Raw genomic sequence first — 25,461 nt, 5'->3', positions numbered from 1 at the left:
TATATAATGGGAAGAACGGTCACTGTGCAGAGCAAGTGAGGAATTTAGCAATGCCACTGAATACATTCTTTTACACTTTTACTTATAAAACAGCTTTCTTAATCCTTACTTGCAAGTAAACTTCTTCCTAAATTTTTATCTTACTATAAGATATTCAAGTAGATTCCCTTGGAGTGCTTCAAAAATATTCCTTGGGCGATTTTCACTGTGGATTTCAAACATCAGACCTAGCTATTGATAAAAGGCCCTGGGTTATTTTTTGTTGTTTCTAAAATGCTATACAACGGTTTCAAATGTACAGGATATGAGAGAGTGAAAAAAAATAGTTTTTTGACTTAACTTTGTTTTGCCATCTGAAATACTAGCATGACTGTGCTTTTTCCTAATTCTAAGCATCAGTGAACCCAATTTATGAATATTTTCTCAACTAAAAAACAAAAAATGGAAAGTTTAACATTGAATTAAGGAGTCTTCAGGATTAACAGGTGTATAATGACAGATTTATAGGGGCCAATGGACTGATAAGTATATTTTTGGTCTAGAAAACATCTGCTGAGAGTAAGTAGTTTATGATTTCCACATCAAATAAGAGGAAAAAAAACACATTAATCTAAGACTTTGGTAGTTTTTTTCTTAACCAAAAATAATGCAAATCCTGTTACAGGGCGCTTGGATGCTTCATTAATATGTTCTACTAAAATCAAGGAGATACAGAAATTGCCACATGAGGGAATGATAAAATAGGAGAATACCAGATTTTTCAATGGGAAATTCATAAGCATATGCTTGGGGTGGGAGCTAATTAAATATAATAGTCAATTAATCTATAAAAGAAAATTTTTCTGTTTGTGAACCTACAGATAATACAGGCTTCTTCAGCCACCTCAACCCAGTAATCTAAAAATAGTAAAATGCAATCCCTGGAAATACTCAGAACTAGACATGTCACAGATAGTAAATACAGATACAGAGAAAGTTTGCACAAACATGCAACAACCTTGGTAATGAACTCATTTTTTTTAACCCAGTCTTTTAGACTCGTTCTAAATAATTATATGAAGCAAGGAATTGGCTGTTATCCAGTGAATCTGAACAGTGGACACTGACCAAACTGTTTGACATTCTACCCCATCCCTTCTATTTTCAGTCCACATTTTCCCTCCATGGTGACTTTCTGGTTGTGCGTTATCTGGTTTTGGCTGTCTCTACTGCCCACTCCAGATAATTGCTCAACTCTCCACTTGGCTTCTTGCTGGGTAGGCTTGACCTAAGAGAATGGAGGGAGAAAGAGCCAGCATTTTCCTTTGATGTCTTAGAACGCAGGATTCCATTATATAATCTACCATAAATCCTGGCAGTAGAGATTGACATCAACCTCCAAACTTGCCATAATATGATACTCCTCGTTGATTCATTATGTATTCTGACATTTCTTAATTAACATGAACTCAATACTTCAGTGTGTCAGTGATAAGACATTTTTCTTAGTTGCCTTCTCAATATTTTTAAGGATCGCCTTGATTAATTTTTCTCTTCTGCAATCAAAGCCTCATATGCCAAATGTTCTAACTGGCTAACTGCCTCTAAGGTTTAAGCTCACAGATGTTTCCTTGTGGCCACAGCAAATACTACTCCTCTGAGAATAAGTCTGATAAATAAAATTGGCAATAAATTTAGAACTAAAGAGCTGGATAAGAAAATCAAGTGCAGCCCTCATTAGCTACACTTTTGTGATTCTACAAACTTGTCTAATGTACTCAATTCTCAAGTATGGATGGTGGTGGATTCTAGGAATCCCATCAACAAATTAAAGCCTTAAGCTATCCAAAACCCTCCTTCTATTTAACAGTATAAATCCCTCTCCCACTGAACATATTACCATGGCTGCTAACAAGTAGAAAATTGGCACATTTAAATCTCGTTTCTATTCCAAGTGCTGAGGGAGGAGTAAAATGGATAGAATCCAGATGGTGAGGAGAGAGTAAAGCAAGGGCCCTGCCTAGTCCGCATGTGAAGAATTTGCAAACTGGCCCAAATGATTAATATTCAACATTAATATTATTTAGGCAACATGAATGCCACAAGCAGGAGACCTTTTGCTTTCTACTTTTTCCTTTCCTAGAAAACATTTTTCTAGGAGCCTTTGCCTTCACAAACTAGATTTGAAGTGCCTCTTTGCTTGATTTATGAAGCCTAAATGACATGGAGGTATAGACCAACAGACCAATATGAACAATATTCCTCATGCTGAATATTATGATGTCATCCTCTCCCTGAACTTCTGTGCTTGAAATTCAAAGCCCGGGCATTGCCCACCATGGAATATTCTCAGGAGGGTAATATCATCACTTGAGATTTATTGCAATTCAAATTAACTTATTTAGTGTGTTTGCCCTTTCTCCCCACCACCCTGCCCCAAACCCCAGTAAGTCTTTGCCTTTTCTTTTGATTGGCATCCTTGCCTTTTATTATCCCTAGAAGAAAAGGAAAAGGAGGCAAATAGAAAACACAATCTGCCTGCTTCCCTCTATCCTCAAATCACTGGATTCAGCTCCCCCATTCTCATTAGCATAGAGCATTTTGGTGAGTTGCAAGAGAAATCACTATCTTCTTTTCCGACTAGAGTCCTAAATCAATGGAATGATGACATATCTTTCTTTTATTCTCAGTATAGATGCCTGTGGTTTTGATGGTACTTATGATGGAATCTCAGCCCACTGTTCTAAATGGAGGTTGCTGAAAGCAAGAATTATAGAATCATAGGTATGACCACAGGAACCATACAGCTCTTCACATCCAATGCCTCATTCAACTGGTGAGAAAGGGGGCCTCAAAATTGTAAGATTTATTCAAGCAAAGCTGGTGGCATCACACTTCCTGATTTCAAAATATATTATGAAGCTACAATAATCAAAACAGTAAGGTATTGGCCAAGGCAGACATATAGACCAATGGAACAGAGTAGAGAGCCCAACATGAGTCCACATGTATACAGTCCATTGATCTTCAACAAGGGTGTCAAGAACACACAACAGGAAAAGGATAATCTCTTCAACAAATGCTGTTGGAAAAACGAGATATCCACATGTAAAAAAATACAATTTGATGTCACCTTACACTGCACACAAAAATCAACTCCAAATGAATTACACTTAAAGGTAAGACCTGGAACCATAAAACTCCTAGAAGAAAAGAGGACAAACTTCATGACATTGGACTTGGCAACGATTTCATGTATATGACCAAAAGCACAGATAACAACAACAACAAAATTAAAATTTTAAAAACACAAGCGGGAATATACCAAACTAAAAAGCATCTGTGCAGCAAAAGCAATCAACAGAGGGAAAAGACAACTACATAATGGGAGAAAATATTTGCAAACTATATATGTAATATGGGGTTATTTCCAAAATACATAAGGAACTATGCAACTCAATAACAGAAAAACTAATAATCTGATTAAAAGTAAGCTAAAGACTCGACTAGACATTTCTCCAAAGAAGACATACAAATGGTCATCTGGTGTATTAAAAAGTGCTCATCATCACTAATGATCAGGGAGATGCAAATCAAAACCACACCAAGATATCATCTCATACCTGTCAAGATGACTATCACCAAAAAAACAAAAGACAAGTATGGGTAAGGACGTGAAGAAATTGGAACCCCTGCACACTGTCTGTGAAAATGAAAAATGCTGCAGCCACGATGCACCATCTTCAAAAAATTAAAAATAGAGCCACCATACGATCCAGCGACCCCACTTCTGGGCATATATCCAAAAGAATTGAAATCAGGAAACTGAAGAGCTATTATCACTCCCCTGTTCCTTGCAGCCCCGTTCAAAATAGTCTGTTTGAAACAAAAACAACCTAACTATCCATCAACAGCTGAGCTGATCAAGAAAATGTGGTATATACACACAACGGAATACTATTTAGCCTTAAAAAAGAAGGGCATTCCACAATAGGCAACAGCAATAGACCTTAAGGACAACATGCTAAGTAAAAAAAGCCAGACACAGAAAAGCAAGTATTGCATTATTCCACTTATATAAAGTATCTAAAATCGTCAAATTCCTAAAATCAAAGATTGGCATGGTGGTTACCAAAGGTTAGAGGAGGAGGAAATAGGAGTTATTAATCAACAGACATAAAGCTTCAGTTAAGTAAGATGAATAAGTTCTAGAAAGCTGCTGTACAACATTGGACCTATAGCCAACAATAATGTATTGTACACTTAAAATTTGTTAAGAGAATAGATCCCACATTGACTGTTCTCACCACAATAAAATTTTTCTAAAGATTTGTTCAGTACCCAATATAAAGTACCTATTGAATAACTAGAAACAAATTATAATAATCATAATCTAATCTTATAGAAATATGAACTATTTTCTTCTGAATCTATGTCTTGTCCAAATAAAATAATTTTGCTCTAACAGTATTCCAAGTTAACAGCATTTTACACATATATGAGGTGTGTAATTTTGCAAAGTTCCATCACTTAACCTGCATTGTATCACTAATGGGATCTTTGATAGGAGTTTATAATTACCATGCCCATTGTACAGTTGGGAAAATAGAGCACTGAGCATGCAAGTTGTTAACTAAGGTAACTCAGCACATTGGTGGCATAGTAATATATTTTGACCTCCACCCTTCTTTCTCTGCTGGTCACTTTGGAACAAAATCTTCTTTACACCCCAAAACAAGCATGATTTCAAAAAGCACATCCTGAAAGATTTTTTAAGCTTTATTACACCTCTCTTGAACTATTCCAATCACCTCCAAATTGATGTATTCACTCTTCATCTGAAAATGTCAATCTACACAATATTTCCCCAAGATTACGTTTTTATCTCATCCCAGCCCTACCCGGCAATCTTTAATGTCTACACAATCAAGTCCAAAGGTGTGGTCCTAAATTATCTCACACAGCCTCCCAGCACGAATCTCACTTCTGTTTCGCAGGTTGGTGGATGATTCCCCAACCCCTTTCTCCCCGTGCCTTTGCGTATGTTCTTCCCTTTCCTTACATCTTCCTGCACAAACATTACACATCCTGAAAGCTCATGGACACATGTCTATATGAAACTTCCTGCATGAAGCCATCCTTAAGCACCTCCTGTCCATCTCACTTCTCTCCCTAGCCCGTCCTCCACCCGCCTCAACCAGAAATAATCTCCCGTCTCTGTGCCTTCACACACCTTGGTGCTTATCACTCTTAAAGCACCCATCACATTCTACTGCACTGCGTTACTTCTGTAACATTACACTGTGTAGCACCCACTACACTCATTAGGTAATAGTCGTATATCATATTATGTGCCTTACTGACCGTAACTGACAGTCAATGTCAAAGCACATGTCAGGCCCTACTGAACACAGCAATTACGTCCCAAGCCTCTGGTGTATCCCGATGCGTTCCAAGGGACAGGAGTGCAAGCCTGAAAAAAAAACCCATCTTTGTTGTAATATATACATATAATAGAATATCACTCAGCCATCAAAAAGAATGAAATCTTATCTTTTGCAATGTTGTGGATGGAACTAGAATGTATTATGCTAAGTGAAATGAGTCAGTCAAAGAAAGACAAATACCATATGATTTCACTCACATATGGAATTGAGGAAACAAAACAGATGAACATAAGGGGAGGAAAAAGAGAGAGAGAGAGAGAGAAAGGGAAGCAAACCATAAAAGACTCTTAATCGTAGAGAAAAAATGGAGGGTTGGGGTGCCTGGGTGGCTCAGTCAGTTAAGCGTCTGACTTCAGCTCAAGTTATGATCACACGGTTCATGGGTTCCAGCCCTGCATCAGGCTCCACACTGACAGTGTGAAGCCTGCCTGAGATTCTCTCTCTCTCCCTCCCTCTCTCTCTTCCCCTCTACGATTCATGCATGCTGTCTCTCTAAAATAAATAAATAAACTTTCAAGTAAAAACTGAATTGATGGAGGGGAGGTCGGTGGGGGAATGGGCTAAATGGGTGATGGGCATTAAGAATGGCACTTGTTTTGATGAGCACTGGGACTTATATGTAAGTGATGAATCACTGAATTATACTCCTAAAAACAATATTACACTGTATGTTAACTAACAAGAATTTAAATAAAAATTTGAAACAAACAAACAAACAAACCCATCTTTGCACTTGAGTTTCTTTTCGTTTGTGTAGGAGCAGAGACTCTGGGACAGACCTTAATAAACTACAACAGGGCCCTTAAAATATTACTTCTTCCTTAAATAAAATCAGGTAGAGAATTAAACAGTGTGTGTCAAGTTAAACTATACCGGATTCTGAATACCCCTAATCTCTAAATATCTTTTATAAACTCGAAGCAAGTAGGATTTTCAAAAATCCATATAAAAAAATGGATCTCTGCACTTTTCACATAGTTGTTTTTGTTTTGTTTTGTTTTGTTTTGTTTTGTTTTGTTTTGTTTTGTTTGAGACAGAAAGAGCACAAGCAGGGGAAAGGGGCAGAGGGAAAGAGAGAGAATCCCAAGCAGGCTCTAAGCTCAGCATGGAGCCCATCACAGGGCTCGTCCCGCAACCCTGGGATCATGACCTGAGCCAAAACCAAGAGTCAGACCCTCAACTGACCGAGCCACCCAGGCGCCCCTGTCACATGGTTTTAAAGAAAAATATATTTAAGTGGATTGTTATATATATTGTTATCATCTTTATCAAATACCTTTCTGTAAATCGTTTTATGAAAATGAATCTTGACAAATGATTGGCTGTAGTAAATAAAAACGAGGATACAAAAGACAAATGTTTTCTGTGAGATAAACAAATTTTCTTTGGATTTCTTGGCGTCTTTATCAAAATTCTTTAAGGAAATAGCCCGATGCGATCATTTCTAGGAACCACAGAGGGAAGAAGGGTCTCAGAACTGCTGACCACCTATTTGTAAAAGGGTTTCAAGGGCTTCCTCTGAACCAACCTAGGGGAAGAGGTTCATTTAGAGAGCTCAACTAGCTGCTGGCCATGTGATAAGAGAAGAGTTTGGTGAGAACAGAGGAAAAAGAAATGCCAAAAGCCCAATGGCAACATACTATGCCAGCATAGGGCAGGAACCCACACTGTTCGTCTTCCCCAGGATTGTCATTTTGTTGTGGCCTACCTCTTCCCCCTTGTGACTGGCAGTGCCCATAAAGGGCCTATCATCTTCCAGGCAGCAAAAAAGGGGTTGTGCCTCATTTGTATCCATTCTTAGCAAGAAACCCCAAAGAACTGAGGGTTAGTGACAGCTACAAACAGGAGAGTAAAGTCAGATTAAGCTCCTGAAGGCTGGGGTTAGGGAAATGGAGCTCCGGGTGTATAACCAATACAAATCATTGTGGTTTTTACAACAGAAAAGTTAGGACAGCTTCTAGCCACTTGTCTTCTTGAAGAAGTCAGAGAGAATCTCGAAGGCTCCAGGGAGGTCCCAGGAAGAGAATTACTGAGAGAAGTAGCATGCTGGCTCTGTCTGCCTCTCTCCCTCCAAAACCCCACCCATCCTGCCTGCCACACTCACACACTTGGCCAGCCACACTTTCACCACTGTGCACACGCTCAGTTCTTTAGGACAGAAGTTGACCACCCCTCGTGGCTTTTCATAGCACTTAGCGACAAGATTTTACAGGTAACTAAGTAATAAAGTATGCGTTCCATAGAAAAACTTATCTTTTATAAAACTGAATATTTTACAAAGCTCTTATATGTATTATATATATATATTATATATATATATATATATTATATATATATATATATAATATATATATATATATAATTTAATCCTTACCAATAGCCATAAAGCTTCTATAGGTCAGATTTATTATTTATTTTTCTCCCTTTACAGATGAAGACACTACAGCATAGAGAAATCTGCCATTATCTCTTGCCAGCCCCAGATGTTCACCTTGCTTCACCAAGGCAAGGACCACACTGATCTAAACCTTCAGAAAATTGCATCAAGTCACGGCTGAGAGCATGAACTTTGCAAAAGGATAGGCTTATCTTCAAGTCTTAGGACTGTCATTTATAAAGCTTTCTAACGTTGGACACAGTACCCAACTTTGCAAAGCCTTACTTTGCTCACTTGTAAAATTGGAATCATAATACTGTTTACCATCTGGAGTTGTTATAAGGATTAAATGCAATAATACCTATAAAAAGTATTACACGAAGAGCTCCCTAAACCTCAGATGCTAATATAATTGCTATTACTACCGTCTCATGGGCACTAAGTATTTGTTACAGAGCTGTTGAGTGAGAGACTAACTCAGGTCTTGGGTGTTACACTGAATTAGAAGTTAGCATACAACTCTACGTGTGAACAGACTCAGGCCTTGTCCAACAAACAAGGAAAATGCTTCTTTTGACATCAAAACGGATGTGAAGCATTTGCAACAAGTTTTTGACATACTTGTCTCAGCAAGAACTTGCCCATTTTCTTTGCTACTCTTCTCATCACAAAGGAAAGTAGCTGTCCCCACAGGCACAAAGGAAAGGAATAAGGGAGGGAGGGAGGGAGGGAGGGAGGGATGTTAGAGGCGTCTGTGTTTCTTCCAACACTTCGTGCTCATTACAAAAGCGGTGGCATTTCTACAGGTGCCACGCTTAGCTGACTGGATTGATTGCCCTCTTTTTTCAGATCAAGTTCCCGGCTACAATCAGATGAATACACATTCCTAACAGCGATGGTGTTGACCATGAGTTTGGTCATTTATTCTACCAACACTTATTATCAGGCACTGTACATGCTTGCAATAAAAATGACTCTGTCCTGTGTGAGTTTCTAACACCTGAAGACAAGTCATTTAATGAGCGGTTCAATCTCACTTATTCCATACAATTCCATCCGTAGCTACTTTCATTATCCTTACTCTGCAAGTGAGGCATTTGAGGCCAGAGGTGAACCACACAGATTGGGGTGGGGGAGTGGGGCCCCGTATGGCTTGGACTCAGCCATCTCTTGTGGATTGGTGAATTGAACTACCTAATGTCCGAACCCTCACCAAAGAGTTACTGCTATGGAAGACCTAAGCAGAAGTATAAGCTTTCTGGCAAATGTTTTCATGGGTGAATAGACAATGTAAGCCTCTTCATCCTCTAAAAAAGTCACATGCTTTCAGAGAAAAAAAAAATGTTATGCTCCTTAAAACTCACTGATGTGCAAGGTTTTGCAATTGTGGTCAGTGGGAATGATTCAGAGGGAGTCTACTGGGATGTCGCCCAAAAGGCAAACCCCTCACCATCACCAGAAGCCACCTGTAAAGTACCTGCCTTAAAACATAGCACTGTAGGGAGCTTCACAGGGGATTAACAAGGGAGACACAGCCTTGATAAAGACAGGTGGGCAGGACCGCGTCTCAACCAACATCGATGAAACATATGCTAGGACTGTTTCACAATGTGGATGGTCTACTCCGAGCTGGTTACTCCCATTCTTGCCTATTTTTCTTTGTAGCCAAACTGCTACCATGGAGCACAACTATCCACTGTTCAAAGCAAACTGAAGCCCAACCACCGGGCCCTCAGCCCAAGCGGCTGCTCTGACCAACTGGGCTGAACGAACATGGACAGATACTCAAAGAACCCACAGATAACTGTGTAGCAGACACCCAGTGTGAATATTTATGTTTACAGGGGGCTAAGGAGAGTGTTGGCGGGGAGGTGGCGGGAGCTAGCTCTAAATCCACAACTGAATGAAAAGCCAGAGTTAATCTACATGGAAGATAATTTTTTTTTTTACTGTCCTTGCAGCAAGTTTAAGACACATGAGCTTTATCCCTTTCCTCGAGTGTCATCAGCAATAAAACAAAACAAATATTTGCCAGGGCCTAAGAAAAATATCCTGCTGGTAAATGTGACCCTTATATTTATAATCAAAATTTTGCACTTTTTAAAGACAGGTTGTGTCTCTGATACCTACTTTATACTTATTCCGAGCTTCCTTGAAAACTTAACAAGCTCTGCAGCATTGCATCTAACCTCTGAAGTCTTATAGCCATGCGTGCCAAGGTCTCCATAGGATCGTAACAAAATGGGAGCAAATATTTGCTTTTGAGAAACACAAAGGAGTTGTATGGAGTAGAAATGGGCTCTGAACCCTTGGTCTCAGAAGTTCCCATCCAATTTCATTTCTTTTGGCGCTCTGAGCTTTTTAAGATAAAATTCAAAGACTTCTACCTCATATTCATAAGTTCATGCTCAACATGAAGCTACATCATACATCACATTAATATATGCCACATTCAAAACCAGAGGACTTTCCCAGCAACATCGTGTTAGGAGTTGCTCTGCAAGCCTGTTAGATCTGCCCCATAAAGCCAACAGAAATTTGAACAGGAATCAGTACGATGATCCCAAGTCCCGATAAAGCCCAACCCTTATTTAAAAAAAAGAAAAAAAATCACGTTGGCTTCTGTGAGCATGTCTGAAACCAGCTACCCTCTTGACAAAGCCTGAAACTTACAAGTTAACGCACATTTCCTGAAACGTGTGGCATTCCTCTAACCAAAATGAAAGTATCCTGCCCTGTCTTTTGTGACTGCCACATCATTACTCAAGTAGCACGCTGCCATATGTGGGGGAGGAACTGATGCACACACCATCCCGCCGAAAACAAAAATGACCACTAGTTTTTTCACATGAGAGCAGACTGGGGCAGCAAGACTCAAATGAACTTGCCTAAAATCGCAGGGCAATTCAAAGGCGGGCTGTCTCACTTTTGTGTTGCTAGATTGCGTAGCTTTTCAGAAACCTTGGCTGCGACGGGAAACCAATAATGGCTTATTCAGATTGCTGACTTCAAGCTCAACGTAAATTACGCCACCAAAGTTTAAGAAAACAGGTAGCGTGCTCGTGCTAGCCTGTGATCAGCCCGATTAAGAACTTCTAAAAGTCCAGCCCTTTTCTACAATACAGTACTCAGAGCTAGGACTGGATCCAGTAAGTGTACGTTATCTGAGGCAGGCAGACAGCCTGAGAAAAGGGTAGCTGTGTTGCCCTCTGACTCAGCTGAATATTATTCCAAAAGTGAGTTTCCACTTTGTACCAAGTTTAGATTCAACATTTTAATGCCGTAGTCATGCTTGCCAGCAACTGAGCAAATATCCCTGGAGCATTAAGAAGAAAAAAATGAACATCTTTTAACATGAGAGGGAAGCTCTAAAGTTACATCACGCTTGTAAATAGTAGCACATATAGCAAGAAGAAAAAACTTACATTGAGGAAAAGAAATGGGAGTACCTACTCGAGGAGAAGAATGTCACTCAAAGACTGTCTTCTTATGCTACAGAATGGGCAAGAGAAAGGAACACTAACCTTTCAAGCCCGTTAAGAAGCTTCTGAGCATGGAGACTGCATTTTCAGTTTTGGTGAAATCCGTTCTGAAGCAGTAGACAGGAGGCTGTTATGACCATGAAATTAGGAAACGCAGCAAGTCAAAAATAAAGAACTAGCACCACCATTTGACTAGGAGTGGAAACTCTCCTGTACAGAACAGAGGAGGGGGCGGTCTTCCTTTCTCCACACAAGACCTGACCCTCACTTTCTTAGCACTTCAGGCAAGAGAGACGTTTAACAAAGGGTAAATAATCTGTTAATCTGCCTGAATTTTTTTTTCAGTAATCCAGCTGATTTTTCTCTTCACTACTAATAAAGTTTGAGGTCTAGACGGGCATGTCGAGTTGGGGGAAAAAAAAAAAGAAAGCATTCATTCAGCACATAAATTTTGTTAATCCAAAATTAGTTACAGCTCAGCGCAGGAGTGAGGACATGTCTTCTGCGAGCATTTTTCTAACTTTCCCATTCAGCCATTGACTCAACAACCCACTGCATTCTTGTCACTGATTAATTAGGTTCCTGACTTCAGTAACCTGCAGGAACTCAGCTTCTCACCAACTCTTAGGCCATTCCTTCTGTCATTTGATCTTTCCATAAACTGTCTGGCATTTCCCGCAGCCATTTAAGAGTTTGTGCGGTGTTTCATTTTGTTTACACGGAGATAAACATCCTGAAATAGAAAATGGGCTAAGAAGTATATTGAAGTTAAAGAAATAATGTTAACATGGTAATAGCTTATAAAGCCGGCTGTGCTTCACATAGTATTTATTGTAAAGGATTTTTAAAAATATGTTAGATATTTCTACTCTTCAAGGTCTTAGGAAGGTTAGGTTTTCTAGAAGTGAGAATGGTAGAGGAGACGATGAAGGAGCCTATCTTGCTACTGAGCTTTCTAGAACCTCCAAGAGCAGGTTGACATCTGTAGGGCAGGGGATGCAGCTCTAATCTGTCTTAGGATAGAAAGAAAATAAAAATTCTCACAATCAACACTTTAAAACATTTTGAAATAAAGGATCTTAACTGTCTTCAGTCTCCTCTATACATGTGAGTTAGCCCATAATATAATTTGAATATGCAAATCAGTCTGAAATTAATTTCTCCAGAATATGTAGAGCAGAACAGCTCAGCTAATATGTCCAGTATTTAATTTTGGTTTAAGAGACACAAATTTCAACAAGATCCACTTACAAAAAGAACAATCGCGCGTACTAGTGCAACATCGGGGCTTTATTAGCTTTTAATTATTTTTATCAGGGTTTCTGGAGAAAGGTAAGTTCTTCAGTAAGATGTTTTGAACAGTTTAAACATTTTAAAAGCAAAATATCTTTGTCTAAGTTCATGAAATCCTTCAATTATTTTATTTGCCAGAATGGATGAACTATGCTTTCCAAATACCATTCAGCTACCTGTTAAAATCCAATGTACCCATCAATACAGAGAAGAAAACCACTTACAGCAACAGTTCTCAAAATAGGACAGCTGGTGGGTTCTAAACTGAAGGTTATAGATTACTTTCTTTTCATTGGAAAATATAAATGTAGACTGTAAAATTCCTATAAAATACAAATTAGGTTAATTATCTTTAAAAGACCATGATTGGCATTTATTTGCATTCCAATATGTGCTTTCTCAAGTGGGGAAGAAAAAAGAGTAGCAAATGTCTCTGGACACATACAAGAAGTCACATACTGTTCTAAGCACTTTTACAACAACCCAGTGAGGTAAGTACTACCACAAACCCATCATACAGAGGAGGAAACCATAGGATGCCAAGATGTTAGAGCTGGAGTCAGCATTCAAACTCAGGACATAAGCACCCAAGTTTATCAGTGGATGGCTAAGAATAGTTTCTATAGATTGATATTGAAATGTTATTATGAATCATCTTAAAGTTTATCATTCTAAAAAGCTCACTAAAAGATTAAAATGTCAGCTTAGACTAACACTGTTTTAAAATATCCTGTGCTTTCTTATAGGAAAAAAAAAAAACACCTCTCTTGAGGACAATTTTCTAATTAAATTAGATTACTAGATTAGACTACTAGATTAGGCTGAATAATGAAAAAAACAAGTAAGAAGAAAAGAACAAGTAAAACAGTATAATACTATTCTAGAAATCTTTCCAGGTTCCAACCTTTTTTTAATACATTTTCTCATTCCAGAAGTAACCACTAACAGCCCGGTCTCCACAAGCAAAGTAAAGCAGAAAATTGATGCAATCTGTCTGGGTCATTCAAGCAAAATCCTGCTGTGATCCGGGTGATTCGGGTTAAAATAAAAATCAGGTTTTTGATTTGGAGTGTGTGTTTTTGTCTAACAGCCCAGATGACAGCAGACTCCACTGGGACTCAACTACATCGATAATGGCCCAAATTCTTCACTTGTCCTCATTAGCAAACATGTTTCCATTGGCCACTGCTCTAAACACTATCTGAATTCCATGACAGTATAAAAGCAGCTTTGAACTTCTGGTTTTCCTCATGAAAAGCAACCAAAATTGAAACTCTGCCTGCCTTGAAACACCAGTTAGTACCTGAGTATCCACTCACTCGTCTTTCTAAGGTAAATTGCCCAGTCCTTCCCCCATCCTGTTTCTGAAACAACCAACTCACATCCAGATGACCCTCAGCTCTCACCTCAGGTTACAGCTAAATGGGCCAGGGATAGGAAACTAACCAAGATAGGCAGTGACCAAGGACATGACCTACTGTGAAAAGATGAACTTGACCAATTGTATTCAAGCTCTCTGGAGTATGAATTTTGGGAACCTAGACTGAGCTAGTGAGGCACACGGGCAGGAAGAATGTTTTGGGGTAGACTGGAGACCACAGTAAGCAAAAGCCCTTAGCGAGTAAGGTTATGTAGGAACAGAGAAACCCAGGGTGTCATTATGAGCAAATATGGGGCACTGAGGCCCTGAGCACATGGCAGGGTCTGGCTATAGATGCATTGGTCACTAGTGAGATTGTGGATGTCATACAAATTCTCTGCTAACCCTTATCACCAGGCATCCAGGGGAGTCTCTGTTCCTTCCCATCAAGAGTGTAACTAAAACATTCATCCTGGACTGCGGGTGCCAGTTTTTGTAGCAGAAGGTGCAAAACCCAACAGTCCTGTGTGTAATGTACATACAGGTCCGGGATATTTGAAAACATATTAGTCATATGACTAATGCCTGATGACTCTTTCTCCTGTCATTTAATCAACATCGATGCCCTGTAGTTGAAGTTGATAGGGATAAAGATAGTCTCTTCCAATACATACATACATACATACATACATACATACATACATAAGAACTATCTTTCTTAAGATAACAAGTTCAAACAGAAGAAACTTATGGAGAAAAATCAACAAATTCAATGAAACTTTATACTTCATCTTTAGGAAGACTTAAACCTGCCTTCCTAAATCACATGCCTCTTCTTTATATAGAAAAAGATATATATCAAGCCACAAACATCCCATGTGAAGAAATAACTATTGAAAAAAATTCTACTAGAAGAGAGCTTTCATATTTACTGAGGCGACAAAAGAAATCACATCTGAGGAATACGATGATTTTAAATGGAAAAGCTATTCACTCTCCTGAGCACAGAAAATAGCTCTCTGACCCTTCCTGCTCCCCAAAATATCCTGCCCCTTAGTTCTTCTTCTCCCCAAATACCAGTTTCTAGCCACCACCCGACTCAGTAGCCAGATAGATACACAAACTCGCATACTCCTCCTCAGAAGCAAAGTCTCAGCCAGGATTCAGAGAGTGGTAGCCCTTTCCAGTAGTTTATTTTCATCGACTACTAAAGCGTACTTCTAAGGAGAAAAGAGAACTCCACAAATTTCATCCAAGTTCAAGGAGCCAGGGCCAGAGAACAACGATTTTTAAGTACAGCACAGGATCGGTCACTAAGTTCATCAGCTGCCCAATCAGCACAAATGCCTGAATCATAGCAAAAGGGGAGATTGCCATTAAAAGCTGAAAAAGATCTCTGTAAGACATGGAGTGCAAAGGGAAGCCTCGATGCCTCAACTAGATAACAATTAGGAGTGAGGAATACTCCACACTTGAGGATATGGCCAGCCACCTTAGCAGCAAGTGGGTCCTGCCCATGTTGGCTCCTCTAATGGGCACTGGCAGCAACAACCTTGGCCAACCCTGTGGCTTCCTCAGGCCTGCAGTGAGGCTCAGCACTCGTGACAAGTTCTCCAGCACCTGCTTACTCGCCAGGCACCACAAGGAGGAAGATTTTGAAAGGGCTGCAGATTGTAGAACCGTTGATGGAGAGCAAAGCGAGAAAAATAGTACTTCATTGTGTTGCTTTCTTCCTATTTTTGCCCCGGGCTGGCTTATCCTAGGGAACTGTGGATTACAAGGACCTCAGACTCCACCTCCAAAGTATCTCCAGCCTCCGTCCCTCTGTTTCCTTGTCCATATCGCACTACTTAAGCCTTCTTCAGCTCTTGGATGGACCGTGCAGGGGTGCCTGACTGGTCTCTCCCATTTCTAACCAATTGAACACACCTTCACCAGGTCACCCTCCTGACAAACGTAGTACAAACCACCCACCTCCTCCTTGTTAATCTGGGCCCAGCCTCCCCACCTCCAGTATCCTATGCCTTGGTCTCTAGCTTCTTTTGCCTCTTCCCTGTCCAGGTCAGTTATGATCCTACCACTTCGTCCAGGTTCATCTCAAAGATCGCCTTCTCCATGCAGCCTTTCGTGATTGTTCAACATCGCCCTGTTCTCATCCACCTGAGTCCCCACAGCACATTGCTTACGCCTCTCCCTTCTGGCAACAAGTACTTACGAAGCATCTCCTCTGCCAGACAAAGATGAACAGACCTGACCCAGAAGAGCTTGCATCTGGGAAGGGAGATCGATACTTCAACAGATGAATTGTATGACACCCTGGTAACTGATGCATCAGAACGGAAACATACTTTTACTGGACACTTGATAACACTCTCAGATAAATGGCAAATTCAGTCTAACCCCAGTTATTTGTGTATCTCCCGCATCTCCTACCTCCAATGACGGCAGTGGATTAGGAATGCATCTCACCCCATCCAGATTCACGACGGTAATTCACACAGTGCCTGGAAGACAGATTCTTCTTTTCATTCAAACAAATTTCAACCTGAATAGAACCTCAATAGAACGGAAAGACCTGTTCATCTCCAGTCCACATCACTCTGTCATCTCCAATGGCCGAGACACCTACCTTCACCGTGCTCTCTGAGCCACGGAATAGCAGAGCTTGACCATTTATGGGCGCTGAATAGCCCCAAGTACATCCCTGTCTGGGTTTGGAAAGTTTCCTCTGCAATGTCAAAATCTATACTGGAAACTATTTTTCCCCAAGCTCCAACACCTTCAAGGTTCTTAAAATAGGGACAAGGAGTAAAAGATAAAACGTAGGAATCAAGGAACCAAACTAGATTATTACATCAGAGACAGGACACAACATAATTAATTGCACAGTTTGGGCATTAAGTTCAATGGGAAGATAATAGCATATAAAGAGCAAGCGTGAGGTCACCATAAATGCAAAGTATGCTTAAAATAGATAATAACAGAAACATGATTTCATGCCATTACTTGGCAATTAATGTCTTTAACATCATTTTCCTCATAACTTAATTTTGGTTGATTACTGTGCATTCATATGTCTCTTTCATAAAGGCATTCCAGCCTTTACTGGTTTGCTAACTCCACTCTCTAAAGCAAAGATCCACGAAGGCCCTGAAACCGTATCCAATCTTTTGAACACATAAACACATCTGCATTTTTCTGAGAACAGTCTGGAAACTTCATCTGATTCTTTAAGAAGCCCAAACAAGATTAAGAACTACTGAAGGAACAGGCTTATCATTGTAAATGGAATGTTTACTCCGCTACCACATAATTGTTTCTGTGACATTTTAACACTGCCTAAATGATTCGTTTTCCTTTTGAAAATCAGTGCCCTTTACCAGATTAATAAAGTTTTACAACTTGTACTTTTCTTCTAAAACAAATTGGGACAGTCAGTTTCTCGTTTTTGAACATTTTCCTTGTAAAACTCCAAAGAGATCTTGATTTTCCAAACTTGAGGTCCCTCCAGCCGTGTCCACCTGTTATACAAAGCAGCTCCTGGAATTTAGAAGGAGTAACCACCCGGACATCACCCCCAAAGAGATCCAACTCTATCCTTTACGCCAGTAACGCTTAGTCTCTGAGGAAACGAAAGATGTACCAGAGTGTTGAATGCACGTTTGACTTAGAAGATTTTCAACCTAGGATGGGTTTACTGAGACATAAACCAGGTAAGTAGAGGAAGATCTGTGCCAAGTTATCAAGTAAACAGTTGTCCAGTGAAGGCAGGGCAGACGGCTGATACGGCTGTGTTTGTAACTCCGGGTCTATTAAACTCTCCGTTTCCAGTGCCTTTTCTAGGGGGGCTTCTACCCTCCAGGGAGGTGTGCAAGGACCAACAGATTTCCGGCTGTGAACGGCCAGAGCTCGGTCCCAGCACATCGAGTGAGCCATCTTCCGGGCACCACAACCGCCACACTGGGTCTTTGTGCGCGGCTCGTTGAGACATTTAAAAGGTGTTTTGGCAGAATCCACACTCCAAGAAGGAGCCCTGAGGCAAGACCTGGCCCAGGCCCAGCTGCTGCGAGCCGCGGGCCACCACCAGCCCAACAAAAGCAGCCGGATCCCTCAGAAGCGCTTAAACAGAGGAAGCAGCCTATCCGAAGAGTCGGTGTCCTATTTATCCAGGCAGAGAAAGGATATTCATTTCAACCAGCAAGGGAAGTGTTAGATTATGTAACACTGAGGCTGAAGAGAATGAGGCTGGCTTGTTTCTTTTTTTTTTTTTTTTTTTCTTTTTTTACTGGAGAGAAGTGTTGTGAAATAGTCTAGGACAACCTCCAGTTTCCAGAGTCACTGCTGCCCTCAGAAGCTTCTGTGAGCCCCGGGCTCTGGGGTTAGGGTTAGAGCTAGAGGAAGCCACAGGACAAATGGCAGGCGCAGGGCCCTCCCCCCCCTTCCCCCCGACCCCTACCGCGGTGTCCTCCCCCAGGAGACCCTGTCGAGGCCCTAAGGAGTTTGGCCACACACTGTTCATGCGGGTTTCAGAGCAACGACGTTCGGATGATCCTGAAGCACATTTTCCACCTTCTCAAGAATGCATCCTTAGAAAGAATCACGTTTCATGCGGTCTGCCGGGAGGAACCAATTGAAGTATACCTAAAAATTATTAAAATGGATGCTCAGGCGGGACTGGGGTTGACCAATATATCAACAACTCCAGGAGATTGGTGGCTGGGTGGCTTGGTCCGTGGAGCGTCCCACTTCGGCTCAGGCCACGATCTCAGGGCTCGCGAGCTCGAGCGCCTCATCAGGCTTGCTGCTGTCCCTGCAGAGCCTGCTCCGGATCCTCTGTCCACTACTCTCTGCCCCTCCCGTGCTTGCACACGCTCACCCTCTCTCTCAATAAACAAACAAACCAACAAACATGAAGAGGAGCAGCTGGTGAGGGAAAGGGGCGCTTGTTTAAGTAAGCAGTAAGAATACAGTGCAAGCAGGGTCTCAGCCAGGGGTGGGTGCCGAGAGCCGGAGGCACATGGAGCTCAGTGCTACGAGTGAAGGCTCCCAGGCAGGACCCCAACGGGCTCAGGCGGTTGGCAGAGCTCCAGCGGGGACAGGACAGGTGAGGGGGTGGCACAACAGGCCCGGGAGCCTCAGGTCTCAGGCTGGGAAGTCCTTCCTCCCAGAGACAAGGGCATATGAGCCCTTGTCCAGACGAGCAAGGCAAACCCAGTCACTTGGAAGGGATTGTAGAGCTTATCCTGGACACTGGTTCATTTTTTTCATGTAGTAATTCTTTACTGAGTACCTGCAAAGTTCCAGGTGTTGGGGACATAGCAGCAAACAAAAGAGACAAAAATCCCTGACCCCGTGAAGTTGATATTCTAGTGCAGAAAGTGGAGGAATAAACGATCAGCAATAAATACAATATACAGAGAAAGCCAAACGGGGACAAGGACAGAGGCGAAGTAAAGCCTGGAAGGAGACACGTACAAGGGCAAGGGTTGAACTTTAAAAAAAAAAATTTTTTTTTAATGTTTATTTACTTTTGAGAGAGAGAGAAAGAGAGACAGAGCATGAGGGGGTTGGGGCAGAGAGAGAGGGAGACACAGAATCTATCTGAAGCAGGGTCCAGGCTCCAAGCTGTCGGCACAGAGACCGACACAGGGCTCCAACCTGCAAACCCACAAGATCATGACCTGAGCCGAAGGCAGAAGCTTAACCGACTAAGACACCCAGGCAAGGGTTGAACTTTTGAGGAGGGCGATCCGACAGGGCGACATGAGATGACATCGAACAAACACCTGAAGACAGCGAGGACGCAAGCAGCTGTCTGGGGGAGGAGCATTCTGGGCACACGGCAGCCCCAAACAGCAGCCAGTGCCAAGACAGTATTGTCCTGGGCACACCCAGGAACAGTGAGAGTGGCTGAATTAACTCCACAAGGGAGAGGAAGGAGGGGAAGGGAGGGGAGGGGAGGGGAGGGGAAAGGTGAAGGAGCACCAAGTTGGGTAGGACCTCTCAGGCCATCCAATGAGGGATAGACTTTTACTCAGAGTACAATGGAAAACCGCTGGGGGCTTCTGAGCAGGACTGACATCATCTGACTCATGTTCTAGAAGTCTCACTACCACAGATCAATATAGGGGCGCCTGGGTGGCTCAGCTGGCTCATCAGGCTCTTGGTTTCTGCTCAGGTCATGATCTCATGGTTCATGGGCTCAAGCCCCACGTCAGGCTCCATGCTCATAGCACAGGGCTTGCTTGGGATTCTCTTTCTCCCTCGCTCTCTGCCCCTCCCCCTCCTGCACTCTTGCTCTCTCTCAAATAAATAAACTTAAAAAAAACTGATCAGTATAGACTGGAGTGTGGGTGGGGAGGTGGGAGAGGCAGGGATCAATTAGGAAGCCACGGCCACAATTCAGGTGACAACCGACGGTGCTCACATCAGGAGTTATGTTTTCAGTGCACTTGAAAGGTAGAGCCAACGTATTCACTTATATATGTGATGTTCCAGTAGTGAGAGAAAGAGGCGAGGCCAGAAGCGAGGCTCCCAGGATGCTGGCCTCCAGAATCTTGGCACGGAGCTATCATTTGCTGAGATAGGAAGACCCCAGCTGGTAAAGATCTGGGGGAAGACAGGGTTCCAGAGTCCAGTTTTAGGCAGGTTAAATCTGAGATGCCAATTTAGAAAGCAAAATGGATACGGCAGTCTGTCAACTGAAGGTCAAGGGAAAGGGATTGGATGGAAATATAAATTTGGAAGCCATCGGTATATATGGTATTTAAAACTTTGGCGACTATGACTCCAGATTGGTGGCCCTAAACGTGGGAATCACTTTTCTTCCGGTCAGCCTCTTAGAGACTCTGCCCTCCCTATTCTCAGGTTGTCTATGCCCCTGTGATCTGGCTTCGCTGGGGTTGGCTTGCCCTGTTCCTGGCTCTTACCTCCCACTTTACCCCAAACACATTTACTTTTTCTGAGTCCCATTCTCTCAGAGAGCTCTTCTTTGGGTATAACAGACTAACAGATAGAAACTAAATTAATGGGTCTAGATGTCTATAAATTGCCTTTCCAAGCTAACATGAGTTCTTTTAAATAGGGGACTCCTAGGCCACATCAAGGGAAGGAAGCAGTTCACATTTGGGACGTGTGGCATCTTTTAAATTGCATGGGAGAAGACAGACCGAAGGCGTTGCCTTTAACGTACAAAATATACATACAGTCCACATTCAAAAAACAGTCTTTCCACATTTGGATCAGGACCTTTATTTTTTAAGTAGACTTCACATGCCCAACGCAGAGCCCAACATGGGACTTTAACTCATGAACCTGAGATCAAGACCTGAGCTGAGACCAAGAGTCGAACGCTTCACCGACTGAGCCACCCAGGTGCTCCTCCATTACAGTTTCAATAAAGGCCACCAATATTATTTGATGCATCATTTTCACCGTATCCTAAGTGCTCCAAGAGGTCAACTGAACTTTTGAAAGTTCAGGAAGAGCCAGATAGCACAGGAGCAGTGCCAAAAGAGGAGGTCTGTTCAGAGCTAGGTAAAATCCAAAAATGTATGTTGGCCCAGACAGGTACCTGGTACAAGGCGAAGACCTCGGGCCTGGAGACACTTCTGAGAGGTGGTTTTCTATTGGTCATCAGTAGTTCTCAATCCTGGCTGTCAACTGAGAAGTCTTGACAAATGTCTGTGCCTAGGGTGCCTCACTGACTCAGTCGTAAGCATCTGACTTTGGCTCAGGTCATGATCTCAAGTTCATGAGTTCGAGTCCCACATTGGGTGAAGCATGAGTCCCACTTTGCATGAGCCCTGCTTCTCTCTCTCTCTCTATCTCTCCCTTGCTCACTTGCACCCTCTCTCTCTCTCTCTAAAACACACACACACACACACACACACACACACACACACACACACGTACACAAACACACACAAATGTCTGTGCCTAAATCACACCCTAAGACATTCTGATTTCAGGGGAGAGACCTGAGCATCATTTTTTTAATCTCCAAGTGATTCTAATGTGCAGTGAGAGTTAAGAAGGACAGATCTTTCCTCTCCATTTCTATAAATCTGTCCTATTCAAGCCTATTCATGTACCTCACACACGTATAATCCAACCAGGCCACAACAGAACCAGTTCCCCAATTTACCATTTCTACATGCTTACTCTTGCTTCTTTCATTACATTTGCCTTAACATTTTTTATTGTTTATTTGTTTTTGAAAGAGAAGGAGAGACAGCGTGCAAGTGGGGGAGGGGCAGAGAGAGAGGGAGACAGAGAATCCAAAGCAGGCTCCAGGCTCTGAGCCGTCAGCACAGAGCCTGAGGCGGGGCTCGAACTCAAGAGCCATGAGATCATGACCTGAGCTGAAGCCGGACGCTTAACCGACTGAGCCACCCAGGAGCCCCCATTTGCTTTAACATTTTACATTGATTTGTTAACAGGTTTAACATGGCTTAGAGTACCACTTGAGAGAATAAGAGAATGTTCATTTGTGAAAAAGAATAACTCCCAAGAAACAATTGTAGCATCTGAGAAAATAAAGCTAAAACAATACAATATTCCAAATTTACGCCAAGCCCTCCTCCCTTCGGAAACCCTGCTGCAGAAATTACTGTGTGCACCCCATTCCCAGAGTGGTTCTGTTGTTGACAGTGTGGATAAAGGAATAAACAAAACAAAACAAAAAAGCCACGCTCATTTCAAGCCACCAAGAGACACAGGCCAAAAGAAAAATAAAATCAATCAACCTTTGCCAAGTGGAAAAGAACAAAACCAGCAGGGACTGAAGTTCTATATCCAGCTTTGAAAAGCATCTTTCAAACAATAGAGAACAAATACAGGGTAATAATTAAAAAGATTTACAAACAATGCGACAGAACAATGCAAAATGAGTCAATACCACTGGGCATGTGTTTACCCTCGAAAGAAAAACTGGACACCCTGAACTTCATTAATGGAATGTTCTGTTTGCACAGTAACCCTCAGAGAACCACTGGGCTGTCAATAACAGTCTCTATCTTACCTTAAGGAAAGTTTTTAGAAACATTGTCGGCAAGCACTTGAGTGTCCATTTTACAAAGAGGGAGATAAAGACAGGAAAAGGTTAACTACTCTGAGGGATAAAGTGGCAGCCAGGCTGTCTCTGGCACAGCTAAGAGTAAGCGCCTGTCTCTGTTCGTTGGTGTCTCACTACCCAGAAAATGCCCATCCATTCTCTCAAGTACAGTTTTACATCTACAGCCTAACCCAAATTCTCCTTCCTTCATAAGAACTGTCTTGTATTCTGCCTTTGTCTTTCTTTCTCCATGCTCAGCCTCCGTTTCCAAATTGCCTTCCATGATTCCAACTCTGTTATAATTAGCTCTAAGGGACTATAGAAAACTCTTTTCACTGCTAGGATTTTGGTGACTATCTGTGTCTTGAGATAAGCAGCCATCTGCTAGGACTTGGTAGTGTTGTTTATTGGATGACGGATTCTCTGGTGAGGCAGCTTACTTGAGTGGTAAGGGGTAGATGGAGAGGGTACAGATAAGGCATCTCCAGAATGCCTTCCCACAAGGAATGCTAAATGCAGTGTGTGAGGATGCCAAAGCAGGGAAGGGCATGGTGCCCATGCGTTGGCCCTGTTAATTAGCACCATTTCTGAAGATAATTATGACAAGACCACACGGGGAGAGCATGATGTTTCAAGTGGAGTAGACCAGTAAGTAAACAGGAGTATTGAAGTGTATTTCCTGGGCAGTTGCGAGAAATCTTCTAAAAGATGGACAGGAGGATGCTGAGGGCTTCAGTTCTTTGGAGCAACCAGAAGGAAGAGCCCAGGCCAAATTGCATCACCACACCCTGATCACTACCAAATCATCCCGAGTTTTCTCCACTTGTTTCAATACTTGTTCATAAAATAAGAACTTTAATTACATTCTCAGCTCAAAGGAGATACAGGGCTGACACCTCCCATATCTCTATTCAGTAAGAACCACTGCCCTTGGAAGACCAAGCAGGACCAAGCAGGACCCTGGCCACTCTGTTGGGAGGGCACTGGGAGAAATGCTCGAGAGGCAGGCTGCCTTCTTCCTGGTTCCTCCTGTCTACCCACCCATACTGGCCTTCCTGTTTCTCCTGCTCACTTTGCTTCTGCCACCCAGCTCTTGGACTTACATCAGTCCTACTTCAATCCTTGCTTCCCTTGCATTCTGATCTTTGTGATAGTTCTAACACTCTTGCTTTGCTCCCTTTCTCTCAAATACAGAGTCTTAGAACTTTGACTCTACTCCCTAACTCATTGCCACCTCCACCTGTACCCTGGGATCCCAGGGGAGGCAGCTCTCTGCTGCCCCCACCTGGTCCATGGCAGCATCCACAGATGGTAATCTGACAAACTAGCCCTTAAATCCAATGCAGCTTCACCTGATTTCTGGCAACAACTCGAGTGTTGCTAATTTTGTTTCACTGTAGCCTGACTTAATGTGTGGGTTCCAAAAAATTCTTCATTTTTAATAGCCAAGTTATGCTTGTGGGTAAGGAGGTATGCGAATGGGTAAATGAGCTACTTTAAGGAAAGCATTTTATTTTTTAAGGTAAGTGCAGAAGAACAGTGGTAGTGTGGCAAGCATTCTGAAAGGTCCAGCCTAAAATGACGGCTTTTTAAAAAGTCACTAGGACACACTATATAAGTGTAGAGTTATTCCAAAAAGCAGCCATTTATGTAACATTAATTTATTTCTACGGGAACCCTCTTGCGCTGTTGGTGGGAATGCAAACTGGTGCAGCCGCTCTGGAAAACAGTCTGGAGGTTCCTCAAAAAATTAAAAATAGAACTACCCTATGATGCAGCAATAGCACAACTAGGAATTTACCCAAGGGATACAGGAGTGCTGATGCATAGGGGCACATGTACCCCAATGTTTATAGCAGTGCTTTCAACAATAGCCAAATTATGGAAAGAGCCCAAATGTCCATCAACTGATGAATGGATAAAGAAGATGTGGTTTATATATACAATGGAATACTACTTGGAAATGAGAAAGAATGAAATCATGCCTTTTGCAGCAACATGGATGGAATTGGAAGGTACTATGCTGAGTAAAATAAATCAGTAAGAGAAGGACAGATATTACATGGTTTCACTCATGTGGGTCTTGAGAAACTTAACAGAAGTCCATGGGGGAAGAGAAGGGGAAAAAAATAGTTACAAACAGAGAGGGAGGGCGGCAAACCACAAGAGACTCGTAAATACAGAGAACAAACTGAGGGTGGATGGCAGGAGAGGGGAAAGTGGGTGATGGGCATTGAGGAGGGCACTTGTTGGGATGAGCACTGGGTGTTGTATGTAAGCCAATTTGACAATAAATTATATTTTTTAAAAAGTAGCAGAAGCAACCAATTAAAGTATCATTATAAGAGTTACAGAAGAAAAAATAATTTATTTCTTGCCTTCTATTCCAAATTTCCTAGAGTAGTAATAATAAAAGAGGTGGGAGGAAGAAAGCAGAGGAGGAAGAAACACTTGGTTTTTGAAGCAAT

At 41.9% G+C, this 25,461-nt stretch overlaps 1 long non-coding RNA gene across 1 annotated transcript; it reads left to right on the top strand.

Annotated features, from left to right (window-relative positions):
• The first annotated feature begins 11,453 nt into the window (after positions 1 to 11,453).
• On the top strand, positions 11,454 to 13,647 carry LOC109499974. The gene is made up of 2 exons (XR_002157594.3): positions 11,454 to 11,592; positions 13,511 to 13,647. It is a non-coding gene; the product is annotated as an uncharacterized LOC109499974 (long non-coding RNA).
• The last annotated feature ends 11,814 nt before the right edge of the window (positions 13,648 to 25,461 follow it).

The sequence above is a fragment of the Felis catus genome, chromosome B2 (genome assembly GCF_018350175.1).
Source record: "Felis catus isolate Fca126 chromosome B2, F.catus_Fca126_mat1.0, whole genome shotgun sequence".
Taxonomy (NCBI): Eukaryota; Metazoa; Chordata; class Mammalia; order Carnivora; family Felidae; genus Felis; species Felis catus.
This window is presented reverse-complemented; position numbering and strand designations above follow the sequence as displayed.